At 44.8% G+C, this 25,424-nt stretch overlaps 1 protein-coding gene across 1 annotated transcript in view; it reads left to right on the top strand.

Annotated features, from left to right (window-relative positions):
• The first annotated feature begins 1,655 nt into the window (after window positions 1-1,655).
• The window catches only part of LOC138301903 (peptide YY-A-like), a 95,242-nt gene continuing 71,473 nt past the window's right edge, over window positions 1,656-25,424 (top strand). Inside the window, exon 1 of the mRNA XM_069242379.1 lies at window positions 1,656-1,762. The gene's annotated coding sequence lies outside the window, so the exon portion shown is untranslated. The remainder of the gene's footprint in view (window positions 1,763-25,424) is intronic.

Raw genomic sequence — 25,424 nt, 5'->3', positions numbered from 1 at the left:
TGGCAAAGGCAAAACTTGCAGATAAAGAGTTGCAGAGCTGCTGAGGACCAGGAAGGTCCAGGCGGACTCAACCCACGGAGGGAAGTCCAAGGTGACCCTCAGCAGTAAGGAGTCATAAGACGAGGATGCGGCCTCCACAGACAACTCACAGGCACAGGAGTCGCAGTGAGGCCCACTCAGCACACCTGAAGAGGAGTCCCACGTTGCCGGATACAGCCCAGCTCTCTCGCCCATCTGGTGATAGTACTGGGGTACGTGGCCCTACAGTAGCATCAGCTATAAATGGCTGGATCCTCTGACGATAAAGCCCTCTATTTCTCACTTTACCTTTCATCGCAAATACACCTTTTATAACGTTGGGGAACTGCACCAATCTTCCGGGCGTGCAGACGTCATACGTCGTATGCACAGTGACATCACTGGCCAATTGTGCGATAAAATCATATGCCATTGGCTTGTCATTAGGCCCCGATCGGCTTCCCCTTAACATTACAAAGCGGAGCTAGAGGTGGGTGAGCCTGCAAATTAACAAAACCGAAACGCTCAGGGTCGGCTCAGTCGAAGAACCTATCCATGAGCCGATCTGTAAAAATGCTGCAGAAAATTATGCAACAAAGGCCATGTTAGAATTTAATAAGGTGTCTTCAAAATTTAAAAAGGTATATTTATTTAACATGAAGTATTTCACCTCAGCACATCAGTTTATTTGCTTTTATTGAAAGTAAGAATTTTCAAACATGAACTGAGAAACATCTCTGCCCTGATGACAATGCTGTTAGTGCACTAAGAGGTAAGTCAGTTGTCATGGACCGTGTTTGACTTGTAAAAGTTGGAGTGCCGGTGCCTAAAACTCTGCTCAGAAGCCTGGCTTGTGCTGTTAAAAAGCCACATGACAAATACGAAGGCTGCATCTTTGGTTAAACTGTTATCCGCTACCAGACACTCCCTGCCCTTTTATCTCACCCTTGCATGTTTCTGCTTTCTCCCTTTGCAGTGTTTTTCCGTCTTCCTCTTCCTTCTTCTTTCGCACTTGTTTGGTTTCTCTTGGTCTCTGTAAATGTCTGATGAGGAAAAATAAGTGCTGGTCCCCAAACCTAGAGCCAGTGGGCCCTAGCAGCCACCACCGGCTAGAATTAAACACTGGTTATGTTATGATTCCTATTATGGAACGTTATAGGGTATTAAATTAAACACAAGGGATTTTTGTGCAATACACAACCTGAACTAAATTATTTGCTTAGGATCACACATTTTTGTCAAACAGGGAAGCCAAGATTAACCTCAGATTTTCCTGTTTTATGCTGTGCAATTCATCTACCAGATAGGTATCTGTTTCTGACATCAAAGGTTAATTATTGCTCTGCCCTGAAGGATAAGATTAGAATACGTGTGATGTGCAGAATATCTGGGGTACTTTTACATAGCATGAACCTTGCTTAAGGGCATAAGAGCACTTCGTAACAAACACAGGTTATGTTAGACTTTTTGTTTTTTTGGCACAAGGAGACTTGCCGGGAGTCACAGGATGCATAGCAAGACCAGAATTCTAACTTAGCCCAACCATTTTACATGGGTGTCAGCTGTAGTCAATAGGCAGCAACGCCTCCAGTGAAAGCTCTGCTAGTTTTGGGCTTGAGGTTCCAAAAGCACCACAACTCAGCCAGAGCTGTTTATCAGGCTTGAGCCTTGTTCGAGCCTGGGTCGAGCTTTCAGTGGCTCATCCACCTCTACGGGGAGTGACGGGGTAATTGCACACAGAGAGGTAAGTGCTAATCCACTCCATGTCTTTTGACATGACACTGTCATTAGGCTAAAATTGGTTATTTGTAACAATTTGAATTTCCTGCTACAGTGTGTGATGAAGAAGGTTGCTACAGGACCTTCTTCCATGGAGCCTTACCATAATTTAGTGCAGGGTAAACCAGACATTTAGCTTATAACATCAGACACAAGGCAGTGCTTAATTTGTGCTTGTTGTTTCCGGTGCGGAGAACCGGCACTTATTTTTGAGGGCCGGCGCTTAGTGTTCTGTGTCAAGCATTTGCTGCGAACAAAAGACACGTGGGAAAGACAGAGGAAGAGAAAAACGAAAAAGCGTCACAATGGGAGAGAGCAGAAAGCTGCAAAAGTGAGATTAGGAGGCAGGGAGTGGCTTTCGGTGGTTTGAAGAGGCCCGACATGGCTTCAAGATTACATCAGTATTCCGTGTTCCCACATTTAATTGCAGCAGCGGCATGTTTGCGAGTAGGGCTTTGAGCACTGGGACGTTTTTATTTACAAATTAAGCACTGACACAAGGGGCACAAATTTGAAAATCGTTTGCATGGGTTTCCTGTGATAAACCGCACACTGGTTTGACATGACTGTTACATGACAAGTTTGTCTCACAATCATCATCTCTTTGATCTGTAAACGGTAAAACAGTTGGAGACTTTTGCATTGTTGTGTTTTCTGTTACATGCTATTTACAGGAATCTGGTTTAGTATAAAGATTATCATTTGAAGTACTTTTTTCCTTCACCTATTGATTAGGAAAGGCATTTCAAAGGTGGTGAGGTCAAAATATGATTTTCCATTTTAGCTTCTATAGCAAATTTAGCTGTCTGCTTTAGCAAACACCGCTGAAGGCATTTACACCAAACCTGGCATAAAACTAGAGCCTCTGACAGAAAGCATTCTATTTGTGGCTTATTTAAATCAGTTCAGTAGTTTGTGAGGCATGAAAACAGGGATCTGGAAACTAATGGATTTAGTCAATCGTCTGAACTTTTAATGAAATGTGATTGACTGATGAAGGGCTTAAAGGTTTTTTGTATTCCACAGTCTTAGCATTCACACACTGAAATACAGAAAATAGCAAATAATGTGCGGTGGAAATAATTATAAGAAAGAAAAAGGAGAGACACGATACCCAGTTCTAGGCCACACAGGAGTGTAGACAAATACACAGAGCCATGGGAAAATTGCTTAAAAAATGTAGAAAAACAAATTTAGTGAATGGTAAACTCCTGAACTCTTAAAAGAAGTGAGAGCATGCAGTCGCCATTTTGAATTTTGGAATGGGCAACATTTTCCCATTTTTATAATTTTCAGTCAATCTGCAGACTAGAGGGGAATAGAGTGCAGGGTGAGGCCACAGGCTTGGCCTTTCTTCGAACTATAGGTACGCATGGAGAAGCAAGCGCAGTACCTGAACTGTGTGCAGTAGCTGGGACTATTGGGTGGATAAATTAATCCACCACCCTTCAGCGCAGAGAGGTTGAACACAGGGTCACAGCCAAAGACCATGTGTGGTGAGAACAGATGGTGGCCCTGACTCCAACTGATAATGTGCCTTTTAAATAACTCCAGAAATTATCTGAAAAATAATCACAGTAAAAAAATAAAGCTATGATTCAGATAATGCGACGCTTGTAACATACCCATTTGGAAAAACACTGAAATTCACTACAAAATACAGTTAAAGTGATGCTGTGCTTCCAAATCAAAACCTAAAAACCCCTGAAATTCACCAATTATGGTCAAAGACACAAACCATCATGTTTCCCCACCATGAACACTATAACGTATTCCAAATCAAAACCTAAAAACCCCTGAAATTCACCAGTTATGGTCAAAGACACAAACCATAATGTTTCCCCACCATGAACACTATAACGTATCTCAAAAAAGGATGGCTACTGACCTTACACATGATGTTAAACCACTGGTGACATTACATATCCCCTTAACTTTTATCTTATCATTGATATCACTATAGTTAAAGTAAAACAAAAATAAGCATGTGTTATGTTATGTAAAGTTGTTTACTGGTATAAATATTGTGAGTTTAAAAAGAAACCATTTGAGGATGAGTTAGGATTTTCATGGTGGGAGTACACGTTATGGTTTGTGTGACGGACCACAAGTGAGAAATTTCATGGGTTTTAGGTTTGTTTTTGCCACGGTAACACCCGACTGTGGAACTCACTGAGCCCAAGCCTTGAGGTGGAACTAAACTACAGTCTTTTCAAGAAAGTGAACAGTTCGAGCATGTATGGAATTAATCCATGTATCACCTGGGTAGTGCTGATTGGACCAGAATGCTCCTTTCTATATTTCGTCTGGCTCTCTGAAACCGCCAGGAGACACATAGCGCTCTATTCAAAGTGAATAACTACATTTGTTGAGCAGAAGATTGCTTAGATATGTACTCCCATAACCAGGAAATGGGATGAGAGACTCATGAATAGACTTTAGGCAGCAGATGGAATGTAGTTAGGGTTTTGCATGGCAAAAAATACCTTAACGGCCCTCTTGTGAAGGCAGCATCAGCTATGCTGTGGCCCTGATTCCTTTTATTTATTTTTTCTTCTATCTTTCTTTCTTTTATTATTTTTCCTCTCAGAACGTTATGTCAGTGTCAGGCAATGTGACAAACATATACTCGACCCTGAGCACTGGGCTCTCACATTTTGGCTTATTCCTCCACAGTAGCTTGATGGATTTTCCCAAACCAAGAAAGGGTACTGGATGGCAGCCAAGCCAAAGCAGCACGAATGTTTGGTGAACATTAGTTTAGCGGTTTTGTGGATGTGCACTGCAAAACCTGATTCGTAATCCTCTTTACATCAATGGAAGTGTTTGCATGATCTGCACCAAAACTGGCGCGCTCTTACATGGAACTCTGTTTCACTCACGTTTGGTGTAGTTTGAAATGGCGACCTACACTACACTTAAGATGAAATTATTTCTTCTGAAAAAGAACCCTTTTGGTTTTCTGACTAAAACTTCTTTATGACGTGCAGAGACTGTTGTGCGGAAGAAACATGAGTCTGAAGCACTAGCCATATTTATACTTTTTTAGCGCCCCATTTGCATCATTTTTTGACGCAAAAGCGCCACAAACGTACAAAATATAATTGTATTTTGTACATTTGCGACGCTTTTGCGTCATAAAATGGCGCAAATAAGAAGCTAAAAAAGTATAGTAGTATATTGGTAGTAGACAGTGTCCATTCTTATGCAACTCACGTAAAAACCAGGTGGAATTTTTAAACCCATGCATAGGAGAAATAAACGGTCTGGTGCTTCAAGAGCATTTTAGAGTTAATAGGCCAGTGATGTACACACATGACCATAGAAAATGATAACAAGACTTGCTGAGGGATAATCATGAATTTTCCCTCAGAGAGTTTTGATGGGCTCAGGTTGCCTAAGGTAACCAAACACATTGAGGTAAATGAAAGTTAAATTGCACTATAGCTGTATCATGCTAAAGGAATGGGTTTCAAAGATGTGACAAGGAAGTAAGCCTTATGGGTAGACGGAACATCCTGCTGTAAAGAATATACATCTCAATAATTATGTACATTCTATAATCCTCTTCAATCTAATAGCCTTGGGATATTAAAATCACCAAAATATTAAAATGAAGAAACTATTATTAAGGAAGAAAAACATTTTGATTTGTAAAGAAAAGTGAAAATAAAGATTTTTCATGTTATTAATAAAGAAAATCCATTAAAAACTGAAAACACGCATTTTTAATTATCAATGACTTGAACTTTGTATTGTAAGGGCTACTGTTTGTCACAGGATGAGACTGATTGAAGAGCTAGGATCTTTATATGGTTTCATTGTTAGTGATTTGAGCACAGTTTTGTAAGGGATAGTGTGAAAAATTGGCCTGTTTGTTCCGGAGAGTGTGAGCCCTTCTCAAACAACAGACACAATTGTTGTCAGGGTGAACCACAAATGTCACTATGTCGACCTGTGCTTAATACTCTCATTGCTTGGCACAAAAGCAGGCAATGTGTAAAGTATTTATGCAGCAGTCACACAGCAAAAAAGTTACAACACAACACAAGAAAAATTCCACACCAATTTGGAAAAATAGAATAAAATTTAATATATTTTTTTGACACCAAAACAACAAAAATCTAATCAGTAGAACCCAAAATATGCAATTTCAAAGTTTTCGGTGAGTATAGCACCTAAAAGTATAAAGCACCACTTGTTGTATCTGGTTGTGTGAGACCGGAAAAAAGTCACAGGTTCAGGCTGACCACAATGGAGTGAGGGACGGATACAGGGACCAGGTTAGTCCAGTTGAAAAAGTTACCTTCTAAAGTCCAGAGTGAAGAGTTCCATTCATGGTGGAGTGGGCAATGAGGAGAAGGGAAAACGTTGCGGATGGTTGTCACTTTGAAATGGGAGAAGCTTCTGGGGTGTTCCCCACCAAAGATGTATTTGGAATTTTCTACCTTGGTCCGAGTCTGTCTGCAGTCCCAGTAAGTTAGTGTAGAGGTCTTTATGTGTGAGCTGTGTCAGTGTCTTTGAAGTGCAAGTAGGACTGTGCACAGCTCTGCCCACCATCCTGCCTTGGATGGCCCATCCTGCCAACGCCCATTCCACTATTGTGTGGCTGTCTGAGAGGAATACACAAAGGTCAACTGCCAACTACACCTAGTCATGTAACTCAGAAAACGGGCTGTAGGCACCAAATGGTTAGGACAAGAAAATGCCAATTTTCTAAAAGTGTCATTTTCAGAACTGAGACTTAAAATTCAACTTTACCATTAAAGAGAGTTTTATATTACAATTCTTTGGAACCCAAACATTATATTCCTACCTGCTCCCAAAGAAAGGATATAATTATTATATGCAATAAGGTAACCAAATGTTATCTTATGGGAGGCATACGCCTTGCAATAGTGAAAAATGAATTTGAAAAATGTTCACTGCCAGGACATTTAAAACTTAAAAGTATGCATCCAACTGTTGAAATGTATTTATTTATTTATTTAAATGTTTTATATAGCGTGAACGTGACTCATGCAAGTATCAGATCGCTTTAAACATGTTCAGCATACAGGTGTTATAAAAAAGACATAAACAAGACCCAAAACAGGGTGAAAACCGAATCTACAAAGAAAACCATCTCCAAGCCCAAACGAGTAGGAATCATGACATTTACAACAAAAATGTATTCATCAGAATCATTTTCACTACTTTCTTAAAAGGGGCTATTGAGGGGTTCATTCTTATTTCCGGGGGTAGGGTGTTCCAGATTCTTGGAGCAATACCTGAAAAAGCATGGTTATTTGTTTTCTTTTTATGGAATTTAGGTGGTTTCAGCAGTAAAGAACCAGTGCCTCTTGACACCCTCAAGCCACCAGATAACTCAGGTTTTGTGCAAAGTATCTCAGGGTGTCAAAATGTAGAGCTTTGTGGGTCAGGCAGGCATGTTTTTTAATGAATCCTCGATTCATATGAAAGCCATTTTAGAGATTTAGATCAGGCGTGATGTGATTGTTTCTTTTAGTTCTGGTGATGAGCCTATCAGCAGAGTTAAAGGAGGCCCTTATTGGTGCCAGCTTAGATCTGGGAAGGGCACTGAGGGCTGCACATCCATACTCCAGCCTAGGGATCACTAGGGCAAGAACAGCTGACTTGAGGTCATCAGGTGGTAGGAAGGGTTTTATTGTTCTTAAGCTATTCATGTGGAAGTTTGCTTCTTTGGTGGCAGCACTAATGTGCTCCTGCATGTTTAAGTTCTTGTCAAGTGTTATTCCCATAGATTTTGTTGAATTGATAATGTGAGCTACGCAGTTAAGAGCTGTTAGTTGTTTCAGCCATTCTGCGATGTCGAGGGAGTGATTGGGTGGGGTGAATAAGAGGAATTCTGTTTTAAGAGTGTTAGGGTTGAGGCGGTTATAAGTTACCCAGTTTTGAGTTTTTTGTAAGGTTGTGTTGAGAGATCCAATATCTTCAGGAGAAGATATTTTCAGGTACAATTGGGTGTCATCAACGTACATATGATAGTGTGTGTTAGATCAATTCAACAGAGGTTCCATGAAAAGATTGAAAAGAGTGGGTGAAAGCGTGGACCCTTGTGGGACCCCTAATGTGACCAGTGTGGAGTTTAATAAGGACGTATTTACCCTGAATCATTGAGTTATGTTGTGGAGAAAAGAGGTGAACCAGTTAAGGATGGCACCAGATAGACCCATTCTGAGTTCAAGTAGTTCTAGTAGGTTTCCATGTTTTACCTTATCAAAGGCTGATGAGACGTCGATGAGGATTAGAAGACAAGATTCACTCTTATCTATCATTTTTAGAGCATCATCCACTATGTGTGTTAGAGGCAATTCAGTGTTGTGGCCCTGAAGAACACCGGATTGAAATTGGTCTAGGATGTTGGAATGTACTATGTGGTTGCATAGTTGTACATGAACACATTTCTCGAGGAGCTTCGCCAGTAACGGAATATTGGTGATTGGTCAGAAGTTGCTTTAAGGCAGTTGGTGATTGATGTTTGAAGTAGTGATGCGTTAATAATCTTGGTCCAAAGAGGGACTAAGGACATTTTGATCTCACTGAAGATATTCACTGGAAGAGGGTCACTAAAAGGGTTTGAGGGTTTTAGTGTTGTAAGGATTTTGAGAATGGCGTTTTCATTAAAGGTTTTGAATATGTTCCATGACGCATTGTTTTGGTGGTGTGCACTGAGCAGCCTGATGGCACACCAATCAGGAGCGGAGCGCTGCTGATATGAGGTGTGTCAGGTAGGTGCTCCCTAGCTGAGCGCAAATCATTTTCAATATTTCTTGTCTTTTCTGTGAAGAAGGGGGCAAACTCCTGCCAGTTTGGTTGTGACCCCACACAGAAAGGGTTTGGTTGCCTGTTAGATTGTAGTTTGAAAAGCTCAAACAATTTTTTGTAAGTTCATGAATTTGAACTCCAATTCAAAAGTTGATGGTGATGATTTGATGTAATGAGTGTCACATACCATGGGAGAGCTAGTCGGGGAAGGAGTGGAGTACTTAATACGGATAAATTATTAGAGGACAGTTCTGTGGGTTCCTGTGGGACTCCTGGGGAGTCAAGACAGCCTTGTGAGGGTTTTAGGATCTACTGTAGGGGTGACGTATCTTTAATAAAAAGGAAGATTTAGTCCTGGCAAAAGGTTTATTTGTCTAGGTCGAAATGACAGTTTTAAAATGGTACATAAAGACTGCAGTGGCAGGCCTGAGACATATCTTTAAAGTGCTACTTAAGAGGGTGGCACAAATTCAGCAAAACAGAAAGAGAAAAGCCAAAACGTTTGGGGGTGACCCTGTACCGAGGGCTAGGTCAAACAGCTGTATTATATCGTAGAGTGAGAGTGGTGAAAGAAGTAGGAGGATGGTAGCCTGATGTCATTGACAGGATTTAGAGCACTGTGTTGTAAAGGCTAGCTTTTGTTGTAGATTGAGATTGGGAGAAGAGTTAGGATTGTGGCATGGTTTGCTTGTCAGTGATTCAAGCACTGTATTGTAAGGGTTACCTTTGTCATGGTGTGAGATTGTTGGAAGAGTTAGGATAATCATTATTTTAGTGTAGGCTAACATTTAGGGTTAGGGCTATGTTATGTTTGTGGTTAGGGTAAAAGTGGGAGCTAGTGTGAGGGTTAAGGATTAAAGTGTTATTTTAAGGTTGTTGTTGGATTTGGGTTCAGGGCTCTAGTTAGAGTAAGTGTTGCATTAGACTTGCGTTTAGAGTTAGCGTGTAAGATAATATTTTTACAAACATTACAATTAAGGTTACACTTTAGCCTAGGATTGTTGTCAGGTGTCTTCTTCATTCTAGAATTCGCCATAAAGGTTTTTGTTATAATTGTCTTTGTAATGTAAAATTAATTTCTTTCATGATGGGTTCATATTAATTGTTTTTTTAGCAGCAGGAAAGATGGCTTAGTGTGTATGAAATGCTCGCTATTGGCCTCTGCTGTGAGCTGCTGCTCAGGAGGTGACATCTCAGCAAGGTGAACTGAGCCCTCCATTCTTTTTAGGTGGGTAAATTAAGTGCATCAGGCAATGGTGACAAATACTATTTGCATGTCTTACTAAAGAAAAACTGCGTGATAAAGAAATTATTATAATAAATGTATTTAACCGATTTTTACTTTAATCCATAATGTTTTTAAAATAAGGTCCAAATCTCGATCAGTGGGACAAGTATTTATTTGTTTGTTTCAGTGAAAGCTGACGTGTAGCAATCAGATTGCAATCAGAACAGTGAGTCAAAAATATCACGCGTGTTGACTTTATATGTCGGGGGTAAATCCTATTTTGTGCACAAATGAGAGTGCACGGATTTGATTACCGAGTTCAGTGCTGATAATTGCCCCTCTGCAATGTTCTCCAGACAGATCTCACCGGGAAAGACCTGGAGAAATTTGCCTAGGGTAAAATGGCCGGAAAAAGATAGAATAGGTGGTAATCGGTGTGGTAAACACCGATTCGGCATCTAATATCTTATCCTACCTTGCAAACTTGGAATAGGACTTAGTTCTTGCACTTTGTAAATACCCTACCTTGGGTTGATATTTACTGGCTGTATTAATTAACACCCTTGTTCAGCAGGCCATTATAACTGGGCGGCAATGGATGGCAAAAATATGTGGCAGGATTAACAAAATTATGATTTAAGGTAAGGGAAATTAAATGGCATACTGCACCTAGTTTTGTGCAATATTACACTATATTGTCATTTTAACACACATCAATACTGCCAGGTAAAGGTTCCACCTCATTAGCACCATGTTATTACAAGAGTCCAGCAATCAGTAACTGGAAGTTGACATGTTACCTATGCAAAGAGTCTGCTACTCTGTGGCACTATGTGTGGTACATGACACGTGACACGTGTTGGGATGGAAAAGTTAGTTGTGTGGTAAAAGACATATACCCGTGCCCTGAGTGCCCAACTGTACCGTTGTCTGGATCCCTAATGCTGATTTTTGTCATGGGTAAACGTAAATCATACGTGTGCACCTTGACATAGGCCTGTCTTACAGATTGTGGTCTTGTTAGACTGGGAGGGGCACCCAAAGCATTACCCTCATAGTGGTGGAAGGCTTCACCAGGAGTTAAGCAACACAAGCACGATGGTAGCACCACACTGTGTAGTGATCTGTAGTAGTGAACAGGACCTTTTTACCCTGTGTCACAGGCCTACAGCCCCACTCACCTTTTTTTTAAAGTTCAGCTGCTGTGTGCTTAGCTCACCATTGGTCTACATCAGGTAGATACGGAATGCTGCACAGTCCAGGAGTACTAATTCTGAGTTACCTGTATTTGTGCCTGGGAAGGGTACAGAGTAAGGATGGAGCAGTAATGTACAGTAGATGTGTGGCTAGTACATGTGCTGGTTCTGTGTATGCCTGAGAGGAATACATTACATGAGAGAAGAAGTGCTGTACAGTGCGTGCGCAGGGACTGCATGTGCTGGATTTTTGTGTGCCCACGTGAAGTACAATATATGAAGGTCAAAGTGTTGTGCAGTGTGCACATAGTGAGTGTGCGTGTTTCTGAATAATGCACCCTATAAAGCTAGAAAGGCTTCAGTGCTGAACAGTGCGTGCAAGTTGAATATGTGTACTGAATTCATATCTACATTTAAAGATGCCATGCATAGGGGTAACGGTGCTGGACGTACAGTGTGCTGTGAATGTACACTGAGTGACTGTACCTGCAAGGATACTTTGTATGGAGGACCCTGGGTTCCATTTTGGGAAGGTCAGGCCTGCCTGGTGAAGACATGAGGAGGAGAGAAATCCCCCCAGACAGATTTGTGTATAGCTGCATTCCTGTGAGCGGGGTGGGGACAACTACAGGGAAGGAAGGGACTCCCTTTGCATCACAAAAAGCTGTTCTTTGGTTCAGTGATAGATCACAGGGGAGAGACCTTCACACAACCCAAGAAAATCATAAAAAGTAGGACTGGGGCTCTGGGATGAACCATTTTATACATATATCACTGTGGCTGACATCCATGTGTTACCTCTGAATTATGTTGTCAACAATTAGCTTCAGAGTTGTACCCGCTGTGCCAGACCTCTTTCACGAAGAAAGATGAAAATTAGAAGAGCCCACTTCAAAAGAAGCAGAACCCCAACATAAACCTTGTTAGACCTGTCAGCTCTTGGCGTGGTTTCCCCTGTACTTTTTGCTTCTGACGTCCTGTTTTTGATCCTATGCTGAATTTTGCTTTTGTTGGCTTTAGGTCTCTGGGCACTTTATCACTTCTGACCAGTGCTAAAGTGCAAGTGCTTTCTGTCTAAATTGAATTGGTGATTAGTTTCTCCATGATTGACATTTCTGATTTACTGGTAAGTCCCTAGTAAAGAGCACTTTGTGTGCCCAGGTCCTGTAAATGAAATGGTACTAGTGGGCCTAGAGCACTAATTGTGCCACCCACCCGAGTAGGCCCATACACCTGTCTCAGACCTCCTACTGCAGTGTCTGTCTGTGCCGTTTTGTACTGCCAGTTCGACCTGGCAAGTGTACCCATTTGCAGGCCCAAACCTCCCATTTTACTACATGTAGGTCACCCCTAGGGTAGGCCCAAGGCAGCCCCATGGGCAGGGTGCAGTGTATATAAAAAATACATGTACTGGTGTGTTTTACATGTCCTGATAGTGAAATACTGCTAAATTTGTTTTTCACTATTGTAAGGCCTATCTCCCCCAGAGGGCAACATGAGGATTGCCTTGAAATATCTTTTAAGTGCAGTTTCCCATTTGGAGCAAATAGAGATATGGAGTTTGGGGTCACTGAACTCACAATTTAAAAATACATCTTTTAGTAAAGTTGTTTTTTAGATTGTAAGTTTGAAAATGCCACTTTTAGAAAGAGGGCATTTTCTTGCTTAACCATTCTGTGCCTCTGCCTAGCTGCTGATGACACATCTGGGTCTGAGTGACAGTTGGGCTATTTGTGAATTCATTCTGGACAGTGACACAAAGGGAGCTCAGTTGTGTCCTTTATATACTAATGAATCTTCCTAGGCTAGAATGGGAGGGATGAGCTGACACCTGCACTTGAAAGGGCTGTGCCTGACTTCACACAATACAGTCTACAACCCCCTAGAGTGTGGCTGGGGCAGGGGAAGGAAGAGGAAGGGTCTTGTGCACTACAAAGACTTTCCTTTGAAGTTTGCCTTCTTCAAAGACAGGAATGAGTATACGTATTGGACTGCTGACTCCACAACTTCAGAACACTTCTGGAGTGAGGGCATTCTGACAGGAATAACAGCTGGATGCTGTAGGAGGAACTGACATTCTGCCTGTTGCTTTGTTGTGCTGGCCTGCTGCTTCTGTTGTGAGAGTGAAAGGACTGGACTTTGCTTTCTACATCCTGCTTTCAAAGGTTCTCCAAGGGCTTGAACTGAGCTTGCCTCCTGTTGTGAAGTCTAAGGGACATCAAAGACTTCATCTGCCAGTGCCTGGGCTCTTCTGCTGAGAGTCAGCCACAGTGATACATATATCTCTGTGGCTGACATCCATGTGTTACCTCTGAATTATGTTGTGAACAATTAACTTCAGAGTTGTGCCCGCTTTGCCAGACCTGTTTCATGAAGGAAGACGAAAATTAGAAGAGCCCACTTCAAAATAAGCAGAACCCGAACATAAACCTTGTTAGACCTGTCAGCTCTTGGCGTGGTTTCCCCTGTACGTTTTGCTTCTGACGTCCTGTTTTTGATCCTATGCTGAATTTTGCTTTTGTTGCCTTTAGGTCTCTGGGCACTTTATCACTTCTGACTAGTGCTAAAGTGCAAGTGCTTTCAGTCTAAATTGAATTGGTGATTAGTTTCTCCATTACTGACATTTCTGATTTACTGGTAAGTTCCTATTAAAGAGCACGTTGTGTGTCCAGGTCCTGTAAATTAAATGGTAGTAGTGTGCCTGGAGCACTAATTGTGCCACCCACATGAGTAGGCCCATACATCTGTCTCAGACCTCCTACTGCAGTGTTTGTCTGTGCAGTTTTGTACTGCTTCTGTTGTGGGAGTGAAAGAACTTTGCTTTCTACATCCTGCTTTCCAAGGTTCTCCAAGGGCTTGAACTGAGCTTGCCTCCTGTTGTGAAGTCTAAGGGACATCAAAGACTTCATCTGCCAGTGCCTGGGCTCTTCTGCTGAGAGGCCTGACTTGCTAAGTGGTGCCAAATCTAGTCCCAGGGCCCTTAAAAGTGGAAGCTGGTAACCTGAGTGAAAGCAAAGCCGTTGCGGCAGAAAGATCAGTGCAGCACCTGCACCGCGACTGAAAAATCGATGCAGCGCAGGTGTAATCTACGCATCTCCAGCTCAGCACGGATTCATCATTGCCGTGCGCCTGGATTTTCCACACATCATCCCTGGATGTTATTTCTTCACATCGATGCTGGTCCGCAACCAGGAAACGATGCATCACTAGTCCGGCAGGGAAACAATCAACACATTGCCACCTAGGCGGGAAAAGAATTAATGAATTGCCTGTCCAGCGTGAAACTAATTGACGCGTCGATTGCTTTTCCGATGGATCGCCTCCTTTGCAGCCCGCATCATCTTTGTTTTTTGACGCATCCAAGGGACTGTGGGGGTCATTCTGACCCTGGCGGTCACCGACCGCCAGAGCCAACGACCGCGGAAGCACCGCCAACAGGCTGGCGGTGCTTCCATGGGCATTCTGACCACGGCGGTACAGCCGCGGTCAGAAACGGGAAACCGGCGGTGTCCCGCCGGTTTCCCGCTGCCCCAGGGAATCCTCCACGGCGGCGCAGCTTGCAGCGCCGCCATGGGGATTCCGACCCCCTTACCGCCATCCTGTTCCTGGCGGTTTTCACCGCCAGGAACAGGATGGTGGTAACGGGTGTCGTGGGGCCCCTGGGGGCCCCTGCAGTGCCCATGCCACTGGCATGGGCACTGCAGGGGCCCCCTAACACGGCCCCACATTGATTTTCAGTGTCTGCCAAGCAGACACTGAAAATCGCGACGGGTGCCACTGCACCCGTCGCACGCCTTCAACTCCGCCAGCTCCATTCGGAGCCGGCTTCCTCGTTGAAGGCGCTTTCCCGCTGGGCTGGCGGGCGGCCTTCTGGCGGTCGCCCGCCAGCCCAGCGGGAAAGCCAGAATGGCCGCCGCGGTCATTTGACCGCGGTGCGGTCATTCGGCGGCTCCCACCGGGCGTGCGGTTACCGCCGCCGGCGGGAGTCGGAATGACCCCCTGTGTGTTATAAGGATACAACCACTGATTTCTCGGGATTAAGACTTCTATACCTTTAAAAAGTGATAACCTTGTTTGGGTATGTTGGATTTTTGTTGTTTTGGTCTTGTTTCACTAAGGTAAATATAGGCTATTTTTTTAAACTGGTTCTGTGTACTTTTGTGGTGTTTTCACTGTGTTACTGTGTGTGAGTGTGTGTGTGTGTGTGTGTGTGTGTGTGTGTGTGTGTGTGTGTGTGTGTGTGTGTACAGATAATTTACACATTGCCTCTGAGATAAGCCTGATTGCTCGCACCAAACTACCAACAAGAGACCCCATTTATATCAAACCTTTAAAGACACAGACCCTAAATTACATTTGATGATTAGAAAAGTACCATGAGAAGGGGAGGTTGCATCCCCAAACATATGTCATCTGCCAAGCAGCCAGATGGACTGTGTAAGAAGGGGAAGCTCTGCAAGACTTCTGTCTGTGACCAGGACTGGAAGCAAAGGCCTACAAGTCTCCCTGCTGGAGGAAGGGACATCACCCAGGACACCACTATCACCTGCTCTGTAGTCTGGAGCACCATTGCCTGTCTGCTTACCAAGACCACTGTGCCCTGTGAGGGAGAGGAAAGCATTGGAGGGAGCAAGGTCCAGTAGGGGCCCTACACAAGGATTCCCTGAGTGAGGTGTGAGGCTGTGCACTGACAGGGCTCTTGCCCAAGTGCTTTATCGGGTCTGTGACCCTAGGATACCAGGTGAGGGCCACATTGTCCTGAGTTGTTTCAGAAGCTTTGGGCGGGAAGAACCAAGCCGCTCCGTTGTGCTGCAGTGATCCCGTATGCCAGGTGTGCAGGACCTGTGACTGCTGAGATCAGCGACCCTGTATACCAGGAGGGGTCGCTGTAGTGAAGGCGATAATCTAAGGAGAATGCTCACCCTGATCATGAGTACCGTGGAAACCCTGTACGCCAGAAGGGGCTGCCAGTACAATTTTGCCCTAGAGTTCGGGCCATCACCCTGGCCCGAAGGTGAACTGCTGTGACCAGTAGGTCAAGCCTGCATGCCATGATCTGCACCTGACGAAGTCCACAAGGTTCACTGAGACCCCAGAGAGGAAGTTGCACACTTGTGGGAGCTCCAATTGGGAGCTGGAAGATCACACCAGCACCCCCCATCACTGCTAGTGAAAAGAGCAACTTACCTTTTGTGTCTGCCATGTGGAAGCAGCTTTATCCCTGGAAACTGACCATAGCACTGCTCCACAGGAAAAGCCACCACCAGGTGCAGTCACTTTCTTCATGAGTGGCCTGACTTCACCGTACAGGATCCGGACTGGTGAGTGCCCAAGGAGAGGGCACTTACTGCACAGCTGACAACTGCCATATCGCCAAAGCAAGTGAGACTGAAACTAGACCTTTGGTGCCCCGGGTGACTTGCTGCTAACAATGCTGCGGCACCATGGATACTTCTAACTAAGTTCCGAAAAGGCCAGAAGGGAGAACTCTTGAGTACAGCCTGATAGTTTGCATGCCCTCATGTGGTCACCGGTGAATGTGGAATCACCCTGAAAACTTTACACAAAGGTGGGTGGGACAGGTATATGCCTACTAGAGCTTTGACCTCAAGGGGGATGGGTTATTGCTTTTGAATATCAGATCTTTTTGCATGTGTGATATTAGAAATAAAATACTACTTTTCCGTATAAAAGAAGGTATTTGGCTGGACATTTATTTATTGTTCGTACTGATCGCATTTTGAGTTATGAGTCGTGTTCTCTGACCTGTATCTACACAACCCCTGAAGGAGCTTTGACTGCTGGACCACAGCTGGCACTGTAAGACAAATGCTTAGGGAGTACTTGGTCCAGCTCACCGAGATTCATAGTAGGTCGGGCCCTGGGACATCAGAAGGAAAAGGCCCCAACCACCACGGTTGGGCCCAGTAGCCCCTGCGTGCCCTGTAGTCCCCTGAAAGCGGTTGTGACAACTTGATTTTAGCAACTTTTGGACAATTTGAGCGAGAAAACTGCAGTTTGTGAAGCTAATTGGAGTTTGTGTGGCAAGTGCAATAAATTCATAATAATGTGAATTACGCTGCAGACTCAGAGTCGCATATTTCCTGTGGCCCTCACTAGGCGCAATAGAGACCTTAGCGGCATTTGTTGTGCAGTGATGCGTGTTCAGCAGGCGCCTTAACACTAGTGGAATGAATGTGCTTTCGGCCTTGTGTCCTGGTGGGAGTTTAAGGGGCGGAGCTTCAGCTACCTAGTCAGGAGTCGTAGCCAATTAGGAGATAAAAGCAATTGAAAACCATTTGGAATTATTTCATCAAAATGAAGAGCAGGTGAAAGCATAATCCATGCTTCTGTAAGGAAAAGCATATGTAAAGTAAGATTTACAATTATATCATCAATGGACCCCACCCCCTCGTAAAACGATAAACAGGACTGAATAAAGGGTCTTCCGCCCTAACAAGTGACCCAGCTCTCAGCACCTTTGCACTGGTTGCCAGCGTGTTGTGGCATCGCCCCCTCCATTAATGCACTTTTTAATTTACACCCAGGATAGCGTGACATGTCCCACCCCATTAGTGCCCCGTGTCACGGCCCCGATGGACTGCTGATGAGCGGGAGACGGCATCTCAGGCAACCATTAGTGGCCCTTGGCGTAGCACGAGGTGACATATCCTACTGTAAGGGCAGTGACTCGCGGAGCACATTATCTCTCATCCAGCGCCGGTGACATCTTTTGCTCCATTAAGGACATCTCTTTAGACATCACAGTGGAGACTGCCATTTCAGAGAGATCCAGCGTTCTGCAGCTGGAGTGTGCGGAGAGGTCCGTTTTCTACAGTTATTTACCCCTTCTGCTGAAGACTGGCTCCGAGCGGTGTAAACAAGGGCTGAGGGGTGGATTCCCATCCCCAAAGACCGCCTGCCCCCATTTCGAACTGCTGGGAGCTGTTCACAGACGCCCCAGAGATAGAGTGAAGCAGGGCAAGGCGCAGTGCGCCGGGCCACAGCGGCCTGCTAAACTTCTTAAAGAGACCTCGTCTACTGCGCTGTCAGCATCGGTATTTTGCTGGCAGTTACTAGTTTCTGTCCGGAGACTCAGGACAAGCGAAATTCACGAAATCCGCCTACGAAAGAAAATTCACACGTTGTACACATTTCCCACTTTATCGTGAATTTGTTACCCTGGGTGTAATTTTATGAAGTATGTGGAATTCCACAGCCTTTGTGGACTTCTCACCCCAGGGCTTTAAGTGCCCTGAGTCCTAAAAAGCAGGTGCTGAGACCTCTCAATTGTTTGCCCTAACCCTTGAGGGTGCAAAAAATAAATCTTAACAGGGCAGCATTACCACCTTTCAGTGCCTTTGGTGTAACTTCAGAGATTCATTATATAGTTCTTTCACAGTCTCATCCTTTCAGAACTGAAGCATTTTCAATATTATATACAACGAAGCCAATACTGTAACCTAGGCAACTAATAATCATTGTCAAAGCCAATAGTCCTAGTTTATTGTAGTTGTAATGTTACTTGTACTATATATCTGCATGCAATGACGGACAGGGGCGCAACTAAACTCAAACTTTGGGGAGGGCTAACATGCCAAGCACAGGTCGTGAAGGCATTAGTTATCTGGATTGCATGTGGCAAATGAACATTTTAAAGCATAGTGGCTATGTAACATTGTTTTCAGTATTACAGGATCGAATATACCTTTTAGGGGTTTGGGGTTCTAAACAAATTGTAGCAGAATGAATGGCAAATGTTTTCCTTTATTACAAGTTGGGCTGGTCGAACTACTAAGATGTAGAATGTAAGGTTCTACTTTATATGTCAATCTATGGCAAATGACACATTCCAAACACACTGGACTTGTTGCATCAACCTAATGGGACTTAAAACCACACAACTTCAACAGATATGTAAGCATTCTTCCACACCGGAAACATTGGAAAACTAGTAGCAAACAGTGTAGTGTAAGCACACGTCTTTAGTTATTGTTATGCCCGTGGTGTATTTACGCTATTTGTGCAATAGGATATATTAGTAATAACTGTCCCGGGAAACATCGTTTACAACAATGCATTTACTACGAAAACCATTTACAACGATGCCATTACCATGAATATGCCTTTACTACGCATGCCTTTATCATGCATGCCTTTACTACGAATATACCTTTACCACGCATGACTGTACAACTAATTTTGTTTTAAAGGCATGAATGGTAAAGGTATATGCATGGTAAACGTTTTAAAGGGAGGTATTGTTTTTTTCAAATTTTTTAAAGGCATGAATGGTAAAGGTGTATTGGTAGTAAATGTTTTCCAGGTAAGTACAGGTACGTATTAAGTGGATTAAGTGTGTGTACATATATATATATTTAGCGTGGGTATGGGTTTTGGGGTGATGAGGGCATTTTTAGGTTTTAAGGTGGTTTTGGGGTGGAAAGGGCATTATTAGGTTTTAGGATGGGTATGACTTTCAGTGTGGTAAGGGCATTTTTGGGGTTTAGGGTGGGTATGGGTTTTGGGGTGGTAAGGGCATTTTTAGGTTGTAGATTGCTATGGGATTTAGGGTGGTAAGGACATTATTAGAGTTTAGGGTGGGTACGGTTTGTGGGTGGCAATGTATGTGTGTGTGTACATATATATATATATATATATATATATATATATATCCACAAATATTTACATCATATATGGTATATATATGATTAAAAATACACACTCAGCGCCCTAATCCAAGTGTGGGTGCGGTGGCAGAGGACCACTGGAGTGACGCACCTCTGAACGCAACCCCCCCAGCACCAGAAGAAGAGGAACCCTCCATCCTTCCCGAGCGCCCAAAGAGTCCTGAAGAAAGTGAGCTTGGAGTGGACCAATGCCCCCGGTGAGGCAACCAGATGAAGAGGTGAGCAGTACGGTGAGAGGAACCTTGCCCGCAGTGAGTCGTCGGGAGAAGAGGTGAGCAGCACGGCAGGGGGAGCCTATCCCTCAGTGCAGTGGAGACGTGACCCGGGGAGGGCAGGGCCTTGCAGCTTCTGCAGATGCGATTGAAGCCGCGCTTGAAGATCCGGCAAGGCATTTCTTGTTTACATAACCCAAGCAAGTTAAAGGTGATTTCCCCTTTGCGGGGATGGAGCAGCAAACACAAGACCAATCGGGTCCGGGGCCCTATTATTATTATGGAAAAGTAGTGGTCAAGAGTCAGTTGATTTCCCTTTTGCTGAAGCAGGTGGGGCGGCGCAGCAATAAACAAGGCCGATAAGAACTGGGGGGCTTTTCTATTTGGCAAGCACCATAATATTAACTTTCTATGCACCGGCCCGTAGTCCGCGCACTATAAATAGGAGCCATTACGTTAACAACCCAGATACTTAACAAGACACAATTCGGCAAGCAGTGAAGGGTGTCACTGGTGCAAGAAGGCCAATAATGGCAAGATGGGAGCCAAGTACTGGGAGAGGATGTGAAAGGAATCGCCTCACTCGTTTTAGGGACACAGAAGAGGAGCAAGTGTGTAAGCGACCAACGAAAACCAGGAGATGAGCAACTTCCTCCCCATAGCTTGACAAGGGCCTACAGGGGATGCTAAAAGCAGCAAGGCGGCTAGTGGCCAGGCAAGGAAAAAGAGTGGGTGAATGAGTAGGTCATGGCCCCATTGGAGCAGGAGGGCCAACAGAAAGGGAGGAAAATGGTGAAACCTAGGCATCCCACCAAGGAGCTCATACAGGAGAGCAGAGGTGCCCCCCTGGCCCAGGTACAAGGGGCATGCAGCCAGAACGGCAACCTCGATGTTAAGCACGGTGCCAGCAGGCTGGGATGGAGGGTATCACAAGGTGACTCAAGGGAACAAAGCCAGGACAGGACAGGCACAGTATGGCGCTAGCAGCTTGGAACAGTTACGACAAAAACGGAAGCTATACTAATGAGGAAGGGCTGGCTACTGATGAACCCGCGTCGCCTGAGGCCTGCACGGTGGCTGAGCAGAGCACAACAGCATGCAGCAGTGGGACAAAAATGGTGACCAATGCGTGTAGCGAGATGGGCAAGGCAAGGGGGAGCCAACTGACAATTACTAACTTTGGGACACAAGTGGGGGTGGTTAACGGAACGCAGTAAGGAATACAACCACATGGGGATGGGCAAAACCCCATAGCAAGTAGCCAGGCGAACTCATGGCAAGGGAGATGGGCCACCTAGCCGATGCAGGCACATCAGGCAAATTCCCCCTGGTAGGCCTGCCCAGGGGTATGAGCAGTCACAACATGGGTTTCCTACCCTTTTCCTGGCCTGGGATGCCCCCATGACCCAGCTAGGCCGGTGGGGTTGGTAAAACCCAACACCATAACGCAAAAACATAAGCCAAATGAAGGGGAGAGGAGAGCGCATTGGAACACAAATAAAGCAACAACGAGGACCCCCCACAGGATACCTCAGCAGGTGCTTGGGAGCAAGGCAAAGGTAGCAGGCAGGGTGAAGTGGGGCCCGCCGAAGGAAAGGAGAATAAGCCCACAAAGGCAGGGTTGACAGAACAAGAAAAGCCAGCCAGCAAATCCATTAGGTTGTTCCTAGGTGATCCACCAGTAATGACAAAACAGACAGGCCTAGCAAGTCTCATCCCTTTAACGGTAAAGTAGAGGATATGGCGTAAACAGTTCATAGAAATCTTCTCCCTCTTAGAAGTAAGCAAAGCGGGCCTCAACCTCACTACACAAGACAAAAAAGAAGAAAGCAGGAGGAATGAACACAAGCCTAGGGTGAAGAGAACAATTGAGAAGTAGCTATGGGCATTCAGAACACTAGTGTGTGTATTCGTGGAAAAATTCTGGAGCAGCACGGCAGCCCCGTTTTTCCACGAACAGCAGGTGCAGGCAGCACAACAAAAATACCAAGGGGATGCCTGGCTGCTTTATGATGAAGGGTTTAGAGAAAACATGCAGATCTGGCCGATTATAGGCTGGGACCAACAGGATGTTGAGGGGTTTGCCAACAACATGATAGCATCCAGGGAGGGAGTGATCAATCGGAGACAAATTTTCATCCCCTTGGTGCCCAAGAAAGAGCATGTTAAATTCAGGATGATACATCATCAGTCTTACCCACCGGGGGAGTCTGTGAATGACGGTCTGGTGCAGAATAGCTGCTTCAACAGTGGACAATGCTACTGACCTGATAAAAGCAGCGGGAGGGGTGCCCTAATAGCAAAAGCAGACATTGAAGCCGCCTGCTATGACGAGTGTATCCCAATGGAGGGTTGCTATTTCTTGCATCTCGCCCTAAAACAGGCAGGCCTTTCCCCAGAACTGTTTGGGTCCCACTCGTTCCTCATAGGGGCAGCACCCACCGAAGCAGCATGCAGGTTGAGAAAAAGGTGCATTAAGCGCATAGGGAGAGGGGAGCATTCAAGAGCTACATAAGACCTCTGAGCTCCTAAGTGTCACTTCTTTCTACACTAGGCCCAAATGGAAGACGCCGCACAGTGTGGATCATAGGCCTCTCTTACATATCCAGAGCGAAGCAATGGGATGAAGCCGGGAGTGATTACTAGGGCCTATGGCTACGCTGCACAAAAGTGGTGTGGATGAGCCACCCAGGCATGAGATGGGATGAACTGCTCCTGACACTACAAGATGCGCTGACCAAAAAACACAGACCGGACCCAGTAGTCATACACCTCTGTGGGAATGATCTGGCCTGCCTGTTCAGGAAAGATCTACTAGGAACCATGGTATTGGGGCTCACAGGAGAAGCAAGACTCTTATGCCCAGCAGATATAATATGGTCTGAGATCATTGCCAAAGCAGAATGAAGGGGGGGAGGGACCACAGGGCAGTGGAGCTATCTAGGAGAAAACTGAGGCCCCTATTTATACTTTTTTAGTGCTACATTTACGCACGTTTTGACGCAAAAGCAGAGCAAACTTACAAAATACAATTGCATTTTGTAAGTTTGCACCGCATTTGCATCAAACAATGACGCAAATGCGGTGCTAAAAAAGTATAAATATAGGCCTGAATATCTCAATGCCCAAGCTTTGCAGGGCAAAGAGGTGGAGATTTGTACTGCTTATTACAAAAGGGACAAGAAAAACAGTCAGTCTCCCTGCCCGTATGGGCGGGCGACTGCCTGTTAGAAAAACTGCCCTCACCCACTAATCGTGGCATGCTTCATCATTGGGCTTCTGCTAACAAATTCCTACGTAAACCCACGTTTGGAATGGAGCAGTAGGGGCCGGGAACATATAACTCTACGTAACAAATGCAAAACAAAAATGGGGATCTGAACAAACAACAATACATAAAACTATCTCCTGGGTGTCCACTCCTCAATTTTATTCAGGGACCCCCTGGACAGGATGAAAAATAGACTCCTGGTGGTGACATACAGGACGCCATTACCTGTTCACCCTAGTACATGTTCACCAGTCACCATGTTTCAGCCACTTTTTCTGCCCCTCAGGGTCACTCGGCCTTCATCAGGAACACTTGCATCCCCCTTGTTTATGTCCCCTACCTGTCATAAGTCAGGTCTTCTATTATTCTGTGTATCCGAGTGCATTTGGCCCCTGTTGGTATACACACTTTGGCTATCTATGACATAAAGGATAGAAAAACAAGAATCACACACACAAATCCATTTTGGCGGTTCCAAATTCGCCCAATCCATTGTCTCCCTATCCCAATATATACATATATTGAAACAAATGTGTGCACCAGTTCCCCCATATTTTAATATTGTATCTTATCCACATACAACTTCCCTCGTGATTCACACCATCACCCAGGTTGAATTCACCCCCAAGCAGTGAGCTTTTCATCTTAGTGGTAGACTAATCATGCAGTCATCCTTAAACCCGGAACCGAGTGGGAGCACCACCCTGTAGTCACACACTAAGCAACATGAAATAAAAAGCATACTTTTATAAGAAAAACTGCTGCGTTTAAAATATTAAGGAGTTTCTACATGAGATCTTGAATCACACAACGAACGAGTATCGCAGTTCTTTGCTAACTTCTCTCCCCTCTTCTATTGGGGATAGTACTCTTCGTGAGTTAAAAATCATGCACCCCATTAAATTTCCGCGCTGGGATGCCTAGCTACAGGATCACAAGGAGAGTAACAAGGACTGACAAAAGGGGGGCAAAGACAGGTGGACACGAAACTTGCAGCCCGGGCAAGGTCAGGGGGTGCTTGAGAGGACTTGGCAGCAAGGAAACCCTAGCCGCCAGCAAATGCTGAGACCCCTAACAGGTCAGGTTACCTAACAAGCTGTGCTACACGCTGATAAGTAAACAGAAAGGAATGTCAAAACAACATGGGACATATGTATGATCACTTGTGCAATGTGTTATGAACCATGTAATGATATTGAGTGCAGACTTCGGCCGTTATAATTCAGGCAATGTCTCTGGTGTATGTTTGCAGCTGAGAGCGAGCCAGTCTCTCGCACATCTGGGAAAGGTCAACACGTGGGATGGGAAGGCAGAGCCTCACCCGATAGGAGCCCGTGACCAAACGAATCCCCAGGGGCGGGGTCCAGCGAGGCGGGAGGCAAAAGCCCGATAACAGGCGCAGCTGCGATTGGCCGGCATTCTTAAAATGGGCCAACTGCAGTGCCACTGACCTAGTTAAAAAGGGGGCAACAACCGTGGCCACACGGAACGGATCAAGAGTTGGACTTCAACCCACACATTAAAGCAGGCATTGCGGCCACAACAGAAAAGAGGGGCAGAAGAGACACTCAGTCAGCCCATAAAAAAGCACAAATCAAGAAGAATAGTCACTCTGTCAATGCCCTTGGGATGCCTAATGGCAATAGCACTAGGATAGTAATGAAGACCCACAAAAGAGGGCAGCACTTGCAGCCCAGGCAAAGCCTGGGGGTGCCCAAAAGGACTTGAGAGCAAGGGAAGCCTAGCCGCCGGTGTACACTGAAGCCTCCAACAGGTCAGGTGACCTAACAAACTCTGCTATGGGCCTGATAAGTAAACAGAAAGGAATGTCAGAACAACATGGAACATATGTATGATCACTTGTGCAATGTGTTATGAACCATGTAATGATACTGAGTGTGCAATAAACTGGGGCCATTATAACTCCATCAATGTCTCTGGTATATGTTTGTGGCTGGGAACGTGACGGTCTCTCACACATCTGGGAGGGGGTGGATAGCGCTCAACAGCATAGAATTACAGCAGAGGCACTAAAAATGTAAATAAAATGCAATTATAAAGCCATTGTAGTGCCTGTTGATTAAATTGCTTTCTGATAACACCTGCTAACTATCTCTGCTTTGGAAAACAAAGAAATTCATCTCTAAAAACTGGACATGAGCTAAAATTCCCGCAATCTGCAGGGACAGCTGGTGAAAAACCACATCTGTCCCAGCAAATTAGGGACACCTGGTCACCCTC

Source organism: Pleurodeles waltl, chromosome 6, assembly GCF_031143425.1.
Source record: "Pleurodeles waltl isolate 20211129_DDA chromosome 6, aPleWal1.hap1.20221129, whole genome shotgun sequence".
In the NCBI taxonomy this organism is placed as follows: domain Eukaryota; kingdom Metazoa; phylum Chordata; class Amphibia; order Caudata; family Salamandridae; genus Pleurodeles; species Pleurodeles waltl.
Note: the sequence above shows the minus strand (reverse complement) of the source record. Positions and strands in the feature narration are given on the sequence as shown.